The 16783-nt window shown below is 43.9% G+C and overlaps 3 non-coding genes across 3 annotated transcripts; all 3 read right to left on the bottom strand.

Annotated features, from left to right (window-relative positions):
• Positions 1–14605: 14605 nt before the first annotated feature.
• Trnak-uuu lies at positions 14606–14678 on the bottom strand. The gene has a single exon. It is a non-coding gene; the product is annotated as a tRNA-Lys (tRNA).
• Positions 14679–15777: 1099 nt separating this feature from the next.
• Trnal-uaa lies at positions 15778–15860 on the bottom strand. The gene has a single exon. It is a non-coding gene; the product is annotated as a tRNA-Leu (tRNA).
• Positions 15861–16274: 414 nt separating this feature from the next.
• Trnar-ucu lies at positions 16275–16360 on the bottom strand. The gene is given in 2 exon segments: positions 16275–16310; positions 16324–16360. It is a non-coding gene; the product is annotated as a tRNA-Arg (tRNA).
• Between the last annotated feature and the right edge of the window lie 423 nt (positions 16361–16783).

Raw genomic sequence — 16783 nt, 5'->3', positions numbered from 1 at the left:
GTCAGGTATCAGGGGTGAAAGCTGGAAGATCAGAAAAGCAGAGCAGCCAGCCACTGGAGAGTTTTTACCTCTACCAATGCTCAGACCAAAAGGGTGATCCTGTCTCTGAATCCTCAGACTGAAAGCTTTGAGCTCCTTCCTGTCTGTTCTCACCTTTAATCCTAACACTTAGGAGGCAGAAGCAGGTGGATCTCTGTAAATTCAAGGTCAGCCTGCTCTACAGAGCTAGTTTAAGGACCGCCAAGGCTACATAAAAAGCCTGTCTTTAGTTGTCTGTAATGTAACCACCTACAATTCAGGTACACTGGAGACACAATGGGCAAATCTGTCTGATGTTCTAGAAGAGCCTAGTAGTAGTCTATATAGTGAGTTTCAGGCCAGTCAGACATTCATACTGAGAGTATTTTTTAAAGATTTCTTTATTAATTATATATACAGCATTCTGCCTCCATGTATGCCTCACACCAAAAGATGGCACCAGATCTCATTATAGATGGCTGTGAGCCACCAAGTGGTTGTTGGGAATTGAACTCAGGACCTCTGGAAGAGCAGTTAGTGCTCCTAACCTCTGAGCCATTTCTCCAATCCTGAGAGTATTCTTTAAGATGGAAAACAATAGAAAAGATAAAAAGAGCAAATTATTATTATTTTTAAGACACAGTTTCTCTGTGTAGCTTTGGAGCCTCTCCTGGCACTTGTTCTGTAGGCCAGGCTGGCCTTGAACTCAGAGATCCCCCTTATTAACGAAAAATTGTAAACATGACATTTTCCAGTGTGACTTATTTGGAACAGTGATGAAGAGAAAACCTTGGGGTCCTAACAGGTTTCGATAGATGGCAACAATAGTACAACTAAGTAATATAATAAGCCATATAAAGTTTTCCCACCTCTAAAACCCCTCCCCCAACCTCAGCTCCTGTCTCTCCTGCAAGGTAGTCAGATATGGAGTAAATGTTTCTTCAGTGCAGACATTCTCATCTGCAGGAGTCAGTCTTTTCCCACAATGAGGTTCCCAGGGGAATTAGAATTTCATGGTATCTACTGTTTCACTAGTTGTTAGCCAAAGGGAGAGATATGTCTCTTAGGACATCCTTATTCCTGCCAGGCAGGCAAGTACCAGGGATTGATGGGGTGGAGACTGAGGAGCTTTAAGGTCCTAGTGGGGACTGCAAAGAGAGGGCTGCAGGGTACTGTCACTGACAGCTACATGAGTTGACAAAAAAGTAAAGAAAGAGTGGAAGACCTGGAGGGGGAATGACCCACCATAGCTGAGTGGATACAGTACACACTTCATGCCAACTTGTCCTCAGCTACACCCCAAACACTGCTCTCTGGCATTTGAACTTTGGGCTTTCACACCCAAAGCTCCATCCCTAATACTTCTTCCAAACTCCACAACTCTTTGTGAATGCCTGATTGCCTTAGCCTTGGAGAGACTTCAGTTCAAGTCTCAGGATCTCCAGACAACCTGGATGTTATCTATAGTCAGCACCATTCAGGGTCCTAACTGGAGGTTTTTCAGGCACCGGGGAAGCAGAGTACAACCCCATTCAGACAAGTCAGGCTTGCCTGCATGTTCCTTTTCCTTCCTTACAGGAGGTCTAAACTCAAGCATGGTACACCTGACATGTGAGCTTGTGGGCTCCCGTTGCTGCCTCTTTACCACACTGGAGTTAAATTCACTCTTGTAGCTTTGGTTAAATGGTCAACCATCTTCTAAAGATTTTTATTGTCAGTTTCTCTCCTGATCATTCTTTGTACTTTACCCTCATTTTGTGGAGATTTAGGCTCAGAAAATTTAAGCACCACGTCTAAGTTTCTGATGCTACCAATCTTATATTTCTTCTGGGTCAGCAGGGCTGAGGTAAAGATGAACTTAGATAAGCCAGTCACACCTTACTGCTATTAATGACAAACTCGTGGGGCTGAATAGAAGGCTCAGTACTTAGAACACTGGCTGCTCATCCACAGGGGCTGGCTTTGATCCCCACACCCACAAGACAGCTCATAACTGTCTGTACCTCCCATCACAGGGAGTTAAGACACCATCTTCTGGTCATCACTGATACCTGGCATACACTTGATGTACTCACTGACAAAACTTATACACTTAAATTTCATTCTCTTTTAAGATAACAGGCACATGAAGAAATTTTTTTCCAGTACAGAATCACTTATATTTCTGTCTTTTCACCATTTGCACAGCATAATGCACCAGACCCGAGGACAAGGAAATACAGGTGGCTCTGACCAATCTCATGTGGGTGTTAGGAATCAAACTTGGGTACCCAAGAGCAGCAGTACTACTGAGCCAATTCTCCAGGTCCCAAATATCTCGTTATCATGCTGAAGATGAAGGTGTCCTGTTGCTGGAGTTACTTTCCTGCCAGGTTCCGCTGCCGCCTCAGCCCCAAATAAACACACAAAGATGTTATATTAATTATTAATCAGTTGGCCGATGACTAGGGCTTATTGGCTAGCTGTCTTAGTTATTAACCCATTTCTATTAATCTATGTATTTCCACATGGTCTTGTCTTACCAGAGAATGCCTGGACCTGTTACTCCTTTGTGGTCTACATGGTGTCCTCTTTCTGGTGCCTCTCTGCCTATCTTTCCCAGAATTCTCCTTGTCTCCTAGTCTCGCCTATCTTCCTACCTCTATTGGCCAAACAGTGTTTTATTCATCAACCAGTAAAAGAAACATATACAGAAGGACATCCCCATCATCTCCTTTTTTCTGTCTAAGTAAAAAGAAGGGTTTTAACTTTAACATAGTAAAATTATATATAATAAAACAGTGATTAAGAAGAAAAAAACGATAGTTACGATGTTTATTCCATTAACATTTGGCAAACTTAAAGAAAATATTCTATCATCTATCCTATCTTTGTGAGTCTAAAGTTTTTGTATGTAACTTATCTTTTATCATGACTAAGGAAAACCCATAACCATAACTATCTGTCTTCAATTCCATCAAAGACATCAGAAGGACAATATATTGACTTTGGAATTGACAGAGATATCTCACTGGACAGTTGCCCAAAGTTCTTCTGTAATGTTGGGGCATCCATCTCCAGCCTACAGGCCTAGTGTGTCTGGCAGACTCCTTAGTGAAGCAGGGAATTTTAAACTGTCTACCTGTATTGGCAGTTTGTCAGTCATTTTTCTCTGTGTCCTGCAGAGTACCTGGCAGACTCTTCCATGAAACAGGAACTCTTCAGGACTGTCATATTTTGTTTTGCCAAGTTCAGCAGTCACTTTCCTGTGGATCCTGCATGTCTATTTATACAGCATACAGTCAAACAGTCCAGGCAAGAGCAGTTTCTTGCCCAAATGGCTAGTCTTGCCATGTTGAAAGCAAACTCCATAATGAGTTTCTTTGATGCCCATCTCCTTTTTGATGTAATTGGTGTGCCAGGAGCAGTTGTGTCCCACTGTCATGAAAAACCCTAAACCATTTAAATGCAATACTCTGTAGGTCTTTGAAAGGTTTGAAGAATGCCTATCCATTTGAAATATAACTCTATTTATCTAGAAAACCTAACTAACATAATTATGAGTTTTGACTATCATAGGTGAATATCTATAATCTGTATTTAATTATCCATTACATTTTTTAAAAGTTAGAAACAATCTTATTTTACATATCAATCCCAGTTCCCTATCCCTCCCATACCCTCCACAAACTCCCATCCCATTCCTCCTTCTGCTCCTCAGGGAGGGTGAAGCCTTCTATGGGGATCATCAAAATCTGTCACATCATTTGGGGCAGGGCCTAGGTCCTCCCCCATGTGTCTAGGATGAGACAGTATCCCTCTATGCTGAATGGACCCCAAAGTCCATTCATACACTAGGGATAAATACTGATCCACCACCAGGGGCCCCATAGACTGCCCAGGCCTCCTAACTGACATCCATGTTCAGGAAAGTTTTCTTCTATGATTTTGTTGAATGTTTTCTGTACCTTTGAGGTGCAGTTTCTTCACCTTCTTTTTTACCTGTTATTCTTAGTTTTGGCCTTTTCACGGTGTCCCATATTTCCTGGATATTTTGTTAGGGATTTGTTGGACTTAAGATTGGACTTAAGATTTGGTTGATGAATCTATTTCTCCTAGTGTATCTTCAACACCTGAGAGTCTCTCTTTCATCTCTTGTATTCTGTTATGCTTGCATCTGTAGTTCCTGATTATTTACCCAGCTTTTCTATTTCCAGCATTCCCTTGGACTGTTTTTTTTTTTTAATTGTTTATTTCAGATTTCAAGTCTTGAACTGTTTTGTTTCCTTCATTTGTTTGGCTGATTTTTCTTGTCTTTTCTTACTTTCTTTAAGAGATTTGTTGACTTCTTGAATTTTTTAGTTTGTTTTTTTCTTCCATTTCTTTGAGGGATTTTCTCATTCCTCTTTGAGGGTCTCTATCACCTTCATAGATTTGTTTTTTAAGGTCATTCTTTTCTGCTTCATCTGTGTTGGGGTGTTCAGGTCTTGCTGGTGCAGTGTCCTTAGACTCTGGTGGTGTCATATTGGCCTTTCTGTTGTTGAATCTGTTCTTATATTGTCGTCTTCCCATCCCTTCTTCCAGTGGGTGCAGGTGGGGTCTCTCCCTCTCCTGGTGGGTATGGATCCAAGGTTCTCCTCTGATGAGTGCAAACAGGTCCAATACTCTGATGGCTCTCCTGGTGGGTGCAGGCAGGTCTGAGAAACTCCCTCTCCTGGTGGATGGAGGCAGGACTAGCACTTCGATGTTGGCAGACTCTGGATGGATTGGTTCGCAGGGGCAGGTTGATCTGCTCCCAGTCCACAGGCCAGGAGACTCCAAGCTATACATTACATTTTTTAAATGAGCTGTATATACACATTACCTAAGCAAGAAAAGAAATATGACTATAACAAACTGACCTTAAATTTGTATCAATAAACCAAAACTCATACCAATATAAAGTATTCATTTCTATATCATATTCCTTTTTTATGAAAAAAGATTGGCTGTGATCATTAATCATTTATTTATTTATTTATTTTGGTTTTTCGAGAGAGGGTTTCTCTGTGGCTTTGGAGGCTGACCTGGAACTAGCTCTTGTAGACCTGGGATCATTAGTCATTTATAACCAACCCCTTTTGAATAAAAAATATCATAAACAATATTTGGGAATTTGGGTATTGCTGTCTTCAAACTGCTTCCCCCATCAGTGTCCCACTGCCCTTCTGTCTCCTATCACTTGAAGGTGATGAAAGTCTCCACTAGATGGTTGTCAGAGGATTCAATGGATTTCTATACATGGATTATGGAGCACAATTTGGAATTTGCCCTATCCACCTGCCAAACCACATGCAAGTCTGAAATATCTCTGCAGCTCAGAAACTTCTTTTCTCCCCTGAATCAGTTGGAGACTGATGGCAGAAATTTTAAAACACTGTAATTACATACTGCTGGAGGGTGACCCCCAACACTTCTTTCTACCAGTTTTTAAACTATTTAACATTTGTAAGACAAACCTGAATGTGGGAAGCAATATACAGAACTTCTAGAAACCACACTTTCAGTTTTCCAATCTGTCTTCCCAGTTCCCACTAAAAGCAAAGCCTCCCCCTCCCCCACAGAATCCACACTTAGGGAGTCTCAGAGAAGGGCCACTGCCCAGGTCACCACATGGACCAACAGAACCAGTCTGACTCATGGCCATCCCAGGCACAGTAGCTCCAACAGCTTAGCAGAACTGCTCTGCTTAGTCTGGGGTCAGTGGTCCCCACACTCACCGTGACATGGCTTGTGGTTTCCCTTACAGTTCCCTACAGCAGAGGAGAATCCTAGAAAGAACCTGCAAATTACTTCCCACAGGTACTCCTGTGTGCTAAGTCTTCCCAGGGTCCACATTAGCTATGGCCACCTAGCTGGGGCTCAGACAGTAGCAGCTCCCCTACTCAGCGATCAGAGATCAAATGACACAGACAGCAGAGGCCTTCCTAGCTCTACCCTTCCACTCTAGGAGCAGACAGAAATCTGAGAAATTTGCATGTTAGTAGAAATTCTTCCAGAGCACTTCCTCTTCCTCTTCCAGGCACACAGTCCTTTGTGTACAAATTCCAAAACACAGATTGTCCAGTGGAGCTGGGAAGTCCTACAGCCAAACACAGGTCACATTCAAACAGTAACTGTTGTCACTGTGTAACTACGATTAAAGAAAAACAGGCCGTGAATTAGAAAATAATGGGTCAATGGTAGGGCTTGTAGGTAGGAAAGAGACTGCCTACAAGGGATGGGCATGAATTAGTCACAATCTCAAATGATTATTTTGAAAAGTTGAAACAGAATTGATGGCCACATGTTCCACAAAGATTACTCACCCCCCCCCCCAGGCCATACATCTTTTTTTCTTAAATGATATTTATGTATTTATTTATTTATCATGTGTACAGTGTTCTGCCTACATGCATGCCTGCATGCCAGAAGAGGGCATCAGATCTCATTAGAGATGGTTGTGAGCCACCATGTTGTTGCTGGGAATTGAACTCAGGGCCTCTGGAAGAGCAGCCAATGCTGGTAACCTCTAAGACATTTCTCCAGAACCAAGGCGATACATCTTAAAATAGTAGTCCTGCTAAGCAGGGCCACACCATTTACCCAGATCTTCTATTTGGTTGAACCAGTGTAACTACAGTAATCCCAGTAGTCCTATATCTAGATTATTGATTGCTCTGGTATATGGACCCCAAGAAATGGTCAGCCAGGGCATGTATGGATCATCTAAAATGGATTACATGATTCCTCGTTGCTAATCTCGACTACTGTTGGAGCACGAAAGCTCTCACTCTCCTTCCTGCCTCTCCTTCCTGCACTGTCACTACATCAACTTAAAGTTGGTCAGTGAACTCAGTTCTTGCACAGGTCCCTCTTCATTTGTATGTCCACGCCCCCCCCCCTCAAAAAAAGCCAGAGACTGGCAGACACACATTAACTTGTCCATTTTTCCTCCTCACTGAGCTGTCAAGGCCCAGCCTGAAAGGAGTTGTAGGACTTACACAACAAAGATATTCCCAGAGTGATTTAAGTACACCAGTGATCTGAAACAGCAGGTCTTTCTTCAGTGACAGGGTCCTCTGGTGAAGGTCACAGGGGATGAGAAAGATAGGACAAGTAGAAGGTCGAAAAGATAAAGGCTGGGGTGGGAGGTCTCATGCCAAGCAAGCTTCTTAAAAAGAATAGCTTCTTGTATATTAGTTCGGGGAGCGGGGGGCGGGGATGGAAGGAAATGGGAGACTTTTACGAAGTCAACAGAAACTATACAGAAACTATCATTCAATAGGACAAATTCCGGAGGAGGCTAATCAAACAATGCTACACAAGGGGAACATAGGGTGGCCTTGGGACTGACAACCATAGCTCCATATGGTGGGAACAGTTGGGTTCTCAGTATCTGAAGCAACCCCTCCACAAAGGCCCTGGCCCCAGAACATTACCAGCTCTCCCAAGCATATTCCTGGTTTTAGAGAAGTTCTGTTTTATTGTCAATATGAGGCTCTTACTCAGGGAAAGCTCCTAAGGCCTAGGCCCCAGGTGGTTACTAGCTCTTTCAAGAATGTTCCTCCTCCCTGCCTGAGGGCTTTAATGAAAGCCTTGATTGATCAGGCAAGTCCTTACCAACAACATTTTACCTTTCAAATAGTTGTCATCTTCTGTCATATTGCCCATCTGGCAGAGCTATGTTTTTCTCAAGAAGTAAACTAGAACTTTGTGGCACACCAGGCCTTAAGGTTGGTTGTGACCCTGCAATGCCTCCTTGAGCAGATTGTTAGAGGCCTATTTTTCCATATGGGGATGGGTCTCGTGTCTGGTTGTAAATCAGGGGCGGCTTCTTTGTAATGGTTTGGAGCCAAATATCTGTGCAATCCTAGCATCCTAATATCTAACGGGCCTGGTTAGCATACACTTATTTTTGGGGTATTTTAGAGGCAGTCTTTCTAAGGATTCAGGCATTATGCTGGCCTGCCCCTGTCACCCGGCAGAATGCACTCGGGCAGTACTCTGGTCAGCCCAGGGTTCCATGAGTAATAGTCTGCACACAGGTGTAAAGGACCCCTTTAAAAGAAAGACACCCCACCACCATCCACGCTCTCTTACTGTTCTTTTTGCTCTGCTTTTTCTGCTCTGTCCGCTCCTGTCTCCCTCTTCTCTTCTGCCCTCCCTCTGTGTCTCTTTACCTCTTTTCTCTTTCCTTCCCCCTCTCTCCCCTTTCTAATAAAACTTCTCACTCAAACTCTGTCTGCCTGGTGTGTTTGTCCCTCGCCTCGGTCACCCTCTCCTGCCATGGAATCTGCCCTGGTCCCACACTCCGGAGGATCCCCTTTCAGCTTTATCCTAACATTGGTACAAAATAACAACAGTTGGCCTGGAGAGATGGCTCAGGGGTTAAGAGCACTGGCTGCTCTTCTTAGAAGTCCCGAGTTCAATTCCCAGCAACCACATGGTGGCTCACAACCATCTGTAATGAGATCTGGTGCCCTCTTCTGGAGTGCAGGTATACATGCAGGCTGAACACTTAAAAAAAAAAAAAAAAGTCTTCCCACACCTAAATTCCACTTTGTGAGACTTACTATTTCCTAAGCACTGGTAAAAATCCTTTATATCACCAATTCTACATCACGGCGTAGTCGTGGAGTGCTACCTAACACATGAAATGCCTTTTACAACCTCCACAAAATTAATAAAGCCTGGCGGTGGATTAAACGCCTTTAATCCCAGCACTCGGGAGGCAGAGGCAGATGGATCTCTGTGAGTTCGAGACCAGCCTGGTCTACAAGAGCTAGTTCCAGGACAGCCTCCAAAGCCACAGAGAAACCCTGTCTCAAAAAACAAAACAAAACAAAACAAAACACAACAACAACAACAAAAAACCCCAAAACAAAACAAAAATTAACAATAAATGTATCTTACACATAAAGGTTAAATGCAAAGCTCTGAATGTCTAGAAGATACTGGTGAAACTAGGCCTCTCCGAGTTTGGCAACTTGTTTTCCCTGGATGCACCAAAAGCATGTTGAAGTTGACTAGAAAGACGTTTCTACACACAGCTCCCTGCTACCAGTGCTCTGAGCAGATGCAGCCCACAGAGCAAAATTATTCAGAGGCTTGCCCCTGGGTCTAGGGAGTTGCAAGGACCGCATGGGATCTCACAGGACAGGGAATCTGGCTACAGGGAGGACCCACCACACTGGCTCCCGCACCTCATCATCTGCTCCTCCCTATCTGGGACAGCAGCTCCTCACTCACCATATTGTGATTTCCCAGCTCACCCAAGCACCCCGCCCAGCTCCCTGCAGCAGCAATCACCGCACAGCACACAAAATCACTGGTGCCAGCTCCTTTTCAAAGCCAAGCCTGAAAATGGTGCCCTCGAAGAGCTCAGCAACACTCTGACCAGAGGCTCATCTGGAGGGCCTGATTGGCTAGTGAGGCCTGAGTGACAAGAGCACCTAACATAGGGTTACATTGTGCTTAAAAATACAGCACAGCAGGGAAATGGATGGAACTAGAAGAAACCGTTCTGAGCTAGGTAACCCAATCACAAAAAGACAAACATGGTATATACTCACTCATATGCAGATTTTAGACATAGAGTAAAGGATTACCTGCATACAATCCACCCTGCCAGAGAAGCTAGGAAACAAGGAGGACCCTAAGAGAGACATACATGGTCCCCTGGAGAAGGGGAAAGAGTCAAGATCTCCTGAGCAAATTGGGAGCAAGGGAGGAGGGGGGAGGGAGCTAGGAGAATGAGAAGGGGAGAAGAGGAGGGGTGCGGAGGACATGAGGGAGCAGAAAAGTTGAGTCAGGGGAAGAATAGAAGATAACAAGAATGGAGATACCATAATAGAGGGAGACATTTTAGGTTTACAGAGAAATCAGGCACTAGGGAAATGTCTGGAGATCTACAAAGATGACACCAACTAACAATCTAAGCAACAGAGGAGAGGCTACCTTAAATGCCTTCCCCTGATAATGAGATTGATGACTGACTTACATGCCACCCTATAGCCCTCATCCAGCTGCTGGTGGAAGTAGAATCAGACACCCACAACTAATCACTGATCTGAACTGGAATCCAGTTGCAGGGAAGGATGAGTGAAGAACAACAGGGTTCAGACCAGGCTGGTGAAACCCACAGAAACATCTGACCTGAACATCGGGGAGCTCTTGCTCCCCAGACTGATAGTTGGGATACCAGCACGGGACTGATCCAGACTCCAGGGACATGGGTTTCGGTGAGGAAACCTCGAAAATCTACGGGACCTCCTATAATAGTTCAGTACTTATCCCTAGCATAGGTGTGGACTTTGGGAGCCCATTCCACATAGAGGAATACTCCCTGAGCCAAGACACACGGGGGTGAGCCTAGGCCCTATCCTAAAGGATACGATAGACTCTGATGACCCCCTTTGGAAGGCTTCACCATCCAGGGGGAGCAGAAACGATAAGTGATAGGTAGGGTTTTAGTTGAGGGGGGTGGTGGTAGGGGAGGACTGGAGGGAGAGGGAACTGGGATTGTCATGTAAAACAATCTTGTTTCTAATTCAAATAAAAATATGCAAAAAAATATAGCACCGTGGTTCCTGACCCTGCCCTTTCACCCCAGACCAAGGCATTTTCCTTTCTTTCTTTCTTTCTTCCTTCCTTTCTTTCTTTCTTTCTTTCTTTCTTTCTTTCTTTCTTTCTTTCTTTCTTTCTTTCTTCCTTTTTCTTTCTTTCTTTTTCCAGACAGGGTTTCTCTGTGTAGCTTTGGAGCCTATCCTGACCAGGCTGGCCTTGAACTCCCGAGTGCTGGGATTAAAGACGTGTGCCACCAATGCCCGGCTCAAGGCATTTTCTAGATCTGGAAAGATACACATTTCAATAGCACTTGCCCCTGCTATCTTCCTGCACTCCATAGTCACTTCCCCTTCTTCCTCCTGGACACAATGTGGCTAGCTAGCTTGCACAGCCCACAATATTATGCTGGCACAGTGATTCCCTGTCCCACAGGTGGATGAGTGCCCAGAATATTAACAATTAAAGAGAGATTTAGGGACACCAGAGGAGATGTTTGTTCTGTGGTTTCACGTCGAGGTCAGATGAACTGAAGGTATTTTTTACCTCACCGTCTGTGGATGGCAGCCTTGCTTGAGAGCCCTGGCAGCAGCAGCTGAACTCACCCGTGAGGCTCTCAAGATCACCTTGTTCAGGCCAATCACAGTGTATTCCACCCACCGCCTCTCAGACTTTCTCTTCTGAGTCATTCTTCTGTTTCCCTCCTTGGACGCTCACGAGTCTTTCACCTACTTTTTCTAGAAAACCCCCATATTAATTACCTTGGCCTCCAGTCCTGCCCTAAATCCTGCAACCCTACTCTCTTCCCCTCTCCCTCTGACACCTCCTCACACTCCTACCCAGAGGCTGTGGAGGCCAACCGCTCCCCCCTCCCCCCCCAGCCTGTTCTCTTCTCCTAGACCAACCACTCACAAACCCCCAACTCACCCTGTTTGTTGACAGAAGTTCTCTTGTAGATAGATCAGAAAACCAGAAAACCGCCAGGTGGCGTATGCAGTGGTTACTTCCACTGAAAAGGTTGGAGCAACCCGCCTGCTAATAGGAAACTCTTCACAAAAGGCTGAATAAATCGCCTTGACTAGAGCACTCCAGATGGCCAAGGGTCAAGGGCTAACATCTATACTGACTCTAAATATGCTTTTTAATAACCTATATCCATTCTGACCTCTGGAAGGAACCAAGGGCACACCCATAGCTAATGGACCCCTTATAGCCAAGCTCCTAGAGGCCCGCCAGCTCTGTAGAAGCAGCCTTAAATCACTGGCAGGGAGTCCTCCAAAGACTCAGTAATCTTAGGTAATGCCAGGGTTGACTCAGTAGCCCGGGGATTGGCCTCCCGCTCCTCTGGGCCAATTGAACATATTTTGTTTTTGACACCTTCCTATCAGCCCTATTATCAATCAGAAGAGAGGGACAAACTCTTTAAAAATAAGGGGGGGGGGCACTCAAACATAGCCTTTAGTGTGTGGTTCAAGTCAATTCCTAGCATTTTATCAGAAGAAAATTTTGGAAGAATACATGTTCTTGGCATACAATATACTAAGATTAATTCTCTGTCTTTCCTCCCCATGTCTTTGCACACACACCCCTCTCTTTTTGTGCTGGAGAGCAAAGATCCAAATGCCTTGGGAGTGCTAGGAAATACCAAGCCTTATCCCCAGCCCTTTATTTATTTATTTATTTATTTATTTATTTATTTATTTATTTATGTTAGGTTAGAATCCTTATGTAGCTCAGGCTAGACCAGGCAGGCCTTTAACTCTCTACTTGTTTTTCTATATACTGTATGGTAGAATTACAGTTGTGTGCCACCATGGTGTCTTTGAAGTATAATTACCTTATATTCATTCTCAAATATTTTTGAAGTAGTCGATTGAAATCGAGATACATTTCATAATCGATGAAATTAATTGTTAGACAGTATATTTTCTTCATGGCATTTAAAATTAATGCTGGAGCCAGACGCTGGTGGCACACGCCTTTAATCCCAGCATTTGGGAGTCGGAGGCAGGCGGATCTCTTTGAGTTCAAAGCCATCCTGGTCTACAGAGCGAGTTCCAGGACAGGCTCCAAAGCAATACAGAGAAACCCTGTCTCTAAAACCCACAATAATAATAATAATAATAATAATAATAATAATAATAATAAAATCAATGCTGGAACAGAGTTTTCTTTTCAGCCCTTTACACCATGTCTTCATAATATTTCCAAGTTATAGATTAGCCTCAACTAAATTCTGTACCACTTGTCTTTAATTTCTTCTAGTATATCTTAGTATATAGTTTTTCTTCATTTATTAGCAAAATTGCTGTGTTTTAAACTTACTAAATATGTGTGCTGGCTAGTTACCTTGACACAAGCTAGTGTTATCTAAGAGGAGGGAACTTCAATTATGAAAATGCCTCTCTGAGACTGGCCTGTCGGCATGGTTGTAGGGCATTTTTCAAAATTAGTGATTAATGTGGGAGGACCCAGCCCATTTCATCTTATAAGAAAGGCAACTGAGATGCCAAGGAAGAAAAGCCAGTAGGCAACACTCCTCCATGGACTCTGAATCAGCCCCTGCCTCCAGGTTCCTGTCCTTTGGAGTTCCTGCCCTGGCTGCCTTTGATGATGAACTGTGATGTGGAAACAGAGGGACACAAATCACTTCCTCCCCAAGCTGCTTTTGGTCATGGTGTTTTATCACTGCAACAGAGAAGACCTAACTAATAGACTAGCTGTCTGCAGTTTTTCTTTCTTTCCTTTTTAAGACAGAGAACAATTTGAGAATTTGGGGTACTATATAGATTGCAAGGGAAAAATAATCCACTTCTGGCATATTATGACATCTAAAGATCAATAGGCATGGGGACCTTTTTCCATATTTTATGCTGGTGACTTCCAAAGGTTTAACGTTTTTCATTTTAAAGAACATGGGAAGAGGGAACTTTTTTTTTTTTTTTTTCTAGTTTTCTTGTTCTAGCCCTGGTCCTCCCTTCTCTCTCTGCCTATTTTATTCTATCATTTCCTGGAAATGGAAACTTAGTTACCAGTTGTATATATTTGTCAGTATTGTTTATTCATTCCTGTAATAATCAATCATGATTGCCCCAGTTTTTTCTTTTATTTTTATAATTCTGAGCTGCTTTTACATTTTTTAAATGTTTTATTTTATTTTTATGTGTTTCAGTGTTTTGCCTGCATGTATGGATGTGCATAGTGCCTGAACCTGCAGAGAACATTGGATTTCCTGGAACTGGAGTTATACCTGGTTGTGAACTGACTTGTTGATGCTGGTAACTGATCCCAGGTCTTCAAGAGCAGCCAATACCGCAAGCAAATACACCATCTCTTCAGCCCTTATCATGTTACTTCTTGAGCCCTACTTTTAATACTCTTTCCCCTCCCCCCAAAGAAACCTTCGTAAGTTTTTTTTTTCTTTTTATACCTAAGTATTTTCTTTTACTAGTGTAGCATGAGTTCTATTAGGTCTTAATAATAAAACCCTGGGGTCAGATATAGGGGAAAATGCTGAGAGATTAAGGAGACAAAGGGGCAAAACCACAGCTTCCCAGCAGAAAATAGACTGAGCTCCTGACTCCTGCCTTATCACTTCCTCTCTCCAACCAGCCATCTCACTTCCTGTCTGTACAGACCTCCAGACCTGTGTGGTTAGTTGGTGGCAAGATCGCTCTCTGATCTTCAGGCAACTTTTATTTGTACAAACAAGATTATCACTACATACTCGTCTAATTCTTTTATTATAAGACTTAATTATCCTTCTTAAGTTACAAACAAAAGACTGTAAAATACACCAGTTTTACTGCTCATCTTTCCAATTTCTTTGGTTTTTGCGCATGACCTACTGTTTAGGTGGGGACTTCTAGTGTTTTTAAGGACGCTGTTATCTCGGAGATAGTGGCTCGTAACTGATTACATTCATGTCTCATAACTGGAGTAAGGGTATTAGTTCGATAGAACTGATTCTACTGACTGCTGATTTGTTTAGTCAGGATTGGACATAGGAATCTAAAACAACTTCCGCCCGAACAGGGACTTGAACCCTGGACCCTCAGATTAAAAGTCTGATGCTCTACCGACTGAGCTATCCGGGCTCTTGGCAAAGACCTCTTCCCAAGACTATCCACAGCCAAAATTAGGCCCAGAATCTAAATTCTTTGCAAGTAGTCTTTTGCTATTTCTTCAAAATCGAGATGAACAAGCGTGTGGTGAAATCAATTCTTTCTTCTCTCTGGTCACACGTAGACTATAAAGACTAAAATTATTGGAGATCCCTCGTGCGTGAGGCCTCCGAAGAGCACTTCCCGGCTCGAACGCCCCATAATTTGGACGCTCTGGTATGGCCTCTGGAGCTGGTGGAGACATTTCTAATTCCGGTCTTGTTTTTTGAGGCGCCCTAGAGCGTCTTGTGGGTGCAGTGGGGATGCATAATTTGAGGTTCTGTTTGTGTTTGACATTTATTGAGCATATGCCGAGTTCCAGAATCTCTGCAAGCTCGTGCTGCTGCAAAGACCCAGACTTGGTCCTCTGTGGGATCGGGCGGATCGCAACTTGAACCCACCACCCCTTTCCCCTCTCCCCACCCTCATTTGGATAATCACACATGATCTAAGTAGTTCTCCCAAACGAACGTATGGGACCCTAAGCATCAGATGTGGAATGTAACTAAGTTCAACTTTTCAGGCTAGCCCCGTGGCCACACGACTCTCTCCGTGTCATCAAGGGTAGTGTGGCACAGACCTGATATACGTAGAGCGGTAACCTGAGCTGCATCCCATTTAGCGACTTCATATCCCACTTTTGAATCCCCTTGGTTTGAGAAAGTCCGTCAGACCCTAACAGACATCCTGCAGAGATGTTTGGTTAGCCCCGGAACGGTTAGGGGAGACGCTGAGCCTGCTCTGTCGCTGTGCCACCACACACCAAACCCTTCTGTTTATTTTTCTGCTGTTTCTTATGTCACGCCTTATGTGTAAACACCTTGCTTTTTATTTTTTCCTTTTAAAATATTTTACTTAGAAATTTTACTTTTAAATTCTCTACACTCCTGTATCTAGCCATCAGAAAAGGATCCGGCACGTAACTGGGTTTAGAGAGTTTAGTGTTGAAAAAAGTGAATGTTTCTCTACGACTCCTTGTGCCTTCCGTTCTGTGTCCCGACGTTGTAGGGGCTGGGAAAGAAAAAGATGCATCTACCAGAAGTGGGGTTCGAACCCACGCGGATATAAATCCATTGGATCTTAAGTCCAACGCCTTAACCACTCGGCCATTCTGGTACATGGAAGCACAGGCTTTAATTTATCAGCAACTGGGACAACACCCTGAGCCTTAAAAGTTTCTAAAAAGCCCTAAAATTATTTTCTACTCTTATAAAGCAAAACATTGAAATACAAAGTCACAAACGGAGGGCGATTAGTAACTGTGATTACACTTCGCTCATTTCTTCGTTTCCCCAGACTTTGGGAGTGTGATTGATGGTGGAAGGTGATTTAGAGTAACTCTCTGGTAGTAGTAGCGGAAAGATTCCTGTTCTCCCCAAGTGGTCGGACTCAGGCAACAACTGCGATTAACAGCACCCCCACTTCTTTTAATCTTAATGGGTGCGCCATGCAGGACAACTTAAATGGTCACGGATTTTGGTTCACTTTTCTTCGCAACTCTTATTTTATTCTTCCTTACTAAAATAAAAGCGACTCTGGTGGGACTCGAACCCACAACCTTTGAATTCCTTCATCTGTCTAGAAGTCCAATGCGCTATCCATTGCGCCACAGAGCCAGGTGTGTTTTCTTCTCGGTACTGTCTACATCAGAGCAGGAGCGACCACTCGAGGGCGGTTTTCTCTCTCTCCTGTCCTCTCCTGTCCTCTCCTGTCCTCTCCTCTCCTCTGCTCTCCTGTCCTCCTCCCTCCCTCCCTCCCTCCCTCCGTCCCTCCCTCCCTTCCTCCCTCCCTGCCTCCCTCTCTGTTTGTCGGTCTCTCTGTCTCCTTGTCTCCCTGTCTCCCTGTCTCCCTGTCTCTTGTCTCTCTGTCTCTCTCTCCTTCCCTCCTTCCCTCTCTCTCTGTCTCCCCCTCTCCCGTTCTCTCTCTCCTCCATCAACAGTGGGTTGTGCAGCGAGGAGAGAGCAGAGCGGCGGCGCTAGAAAATCCGAGGTCCTGAAGTTTCCCGGCTTAGGATACAGAAGCATCTTGTTTCCCATTTC

The sequence above is a fragment of the Cricetulus griseus genome, chromosome 3 (genome assembly GCF_003668045.3).
Source record: "Cricetulus griseus strain 17A/GY chromosome 3, alternate assembly CriGri-PICRH-1.0, whole genome shotgun sequence".
NCBI classification, from domain to species: domain Eukaryota; kingdom Metazoa; phylum Chordata; class Mammalia; order Rodentia; family Cricetidae; genus Cricetulus; species Cricetulus griseus.
This window is presented reverse-complemented; position numbering and strand designations above follow the sequence as displayed.